We start from the raw sequence: 2,119 nt of genomic DNA on the forward strand, positions 1-2,119 counted from the left end.
TGAACACTGGCTGAAGAAAATGACGATGGCATGAAAATTAGGACCTGCATGAAAATTGACTGAAAATGTCGACTAACTTTGATAAGAGAGAAAACAAAACACGTCGAGGGATAAAGGATATGTAGATTAATTAGGGTGGCAGAGAAGATAATGATCATGATTATAATTGACGAGTGATAGCTACGAAAGTGCAAAAGGAAACCTTATCAATCAAATTCAAAGCCTATGAGATTAGATTGGGGAGTAGTGAGAGTAGTGACAGTTGAAAATATAATTAAAAGTTTGACATGATTATAAATATACACTAGTACTTTAATTAGAGAATGTCACCATCTCCATATACAGTGCTTGCAACAAAATTTAGGCTTAATCTCTTTGTTCACTTGTGGAGTTGTGTCCCAATGTCAGCCTCTCGTTCATGCCAGAACAGCTTAATCCTTTTAATAACACTTTATCTCTTTTCACAATTGTTGCATGGTGTTATATAAAATATATGCTTTAATTTTTATATAAATTAACTCCAAACGTGAGTTAACAAAGATCAAAGTTAAATGAAATTATATGCACTTGATAAAAAGAAAGTGATAGCAGCTAGCTAATTTCTTTAGTTTCTAGTTTTGGATTTGTTTGATCTCTTTACTGAAATCGTTAAATACTCAGTTTACATCATGCATGCAGCTTCATTTTTAGTTTAGGAGTACTTTTTCTAAAAATGGTTAGATAAATTTTTTTACTAAACTAATTTTGCAAAGCTGAACTTGATCCAAATAGTTATATCCTAATTAATAAAAGAATCAAAAGGAATCATCATAATATATTCGACTAGTTTGTTTAAAATTTAAAAAAATAATTTTAAAATAAGTATTTTTTTTTAAAATGTTGTTTTAATAAGTAAATATGATTTACTTTTTAAAATAAACAGAAAATTATTCATTTTAAAAAAAAGTGTGCAGCAGTTTATACAAAGAGACTAAATAAATAAAATAAAAATCTTTATTTTATTTAAATAAGTGTTTTTTTTTTCAACATATAAATTTAAATAAACTGATTCATTACATTTATGCAAAATAAGTTAATTGAAGTAAAAAAACCTTTTTTATGTTTACTAGTTAAGTATGTGAACCCAGAAGTGAGGAGGGGACAGGGAAGAACATTAGGAGACTTGAAATTCTATAGCTATCAACCGAGTATTTAATAGTTCATTGCAAAGCTATAGGGGACAATTCACACTCGTGTTTTTCGTCTATAAATCAACTACTAATTATTATATATTCACTGTGAACAATTAATTAAATCCCTTATAAACTAACAATTAATGAGGTTATATTACACCAAATTCAATTTTTTAAAAACAATTAAAATATTTTAGTACCTATTAATGAGAATAAGAAAAAGATACTCAAAGTTACTCAAATTTTTAAAGGTGTTCGTGGCTCGGTTTAATTTAATTTTTTATAAAAAAATATTTAAACCAAATTTATAAAATATACGTAGTTCAATCTGATTTCAATTTTATTTAAAATAAATTTTAAATTAAATCAAATTAATATTTTTTAGTTTTTTTCAGTTCCATTTTTGAAGATTTTACCGAAATATTATTTATTAAAATTTATATATTTTCTTTTGATATTTTAAATTAAATTATATCAAAAATTGCTAATAATAATCTATAAAAATTATTACTATGTTAAATCTTTTACAATAAAAATTTATCAAATTTTCATTAATTTTAAATCAAACATAATTTAAAAAAAGATGATTAAAAAAATAATATATATTATATAAATTTCAAATGTAAAACAATATGAAATTATATGCACAAAACACATAATACTAAAATAATATGAGTGTAAATATAAGTGTTACGATTTGGTTTAATTTCAAAAATCAAACCAAATCGGTTTAGGAAAAAAAAACATCTAAACAAATTCAAAAAAAAATCAATTTGATTCAATTTTCAGTTTTTTAAATGGTTTTCAATTTTTATTCTTAATCAATTTGGATTTGAACAATTCTATAAATTATAGATGATATTTTTTGCGAATAAATTATGTGTTACTCGCGTTAAAATCATTACATGAAATATATATTATTAATTTTAAATAATAGGGTTTAGTTG

This window comes from Glycine max, chromosome 1, assembly GCF_000004515.6.
Source record: "Glycine max cultivar Williams 82 chromosome 1, Glycine_max_v4.0, whole genome shotgun sequence".
NCBI classification, from domain to species: domain Eukaryota; kingdom Viridiplantae; phylum Streptophyta; class Magnoliopsida; order Fabales; family Fabaceae; genus Glycine; species Glycine max.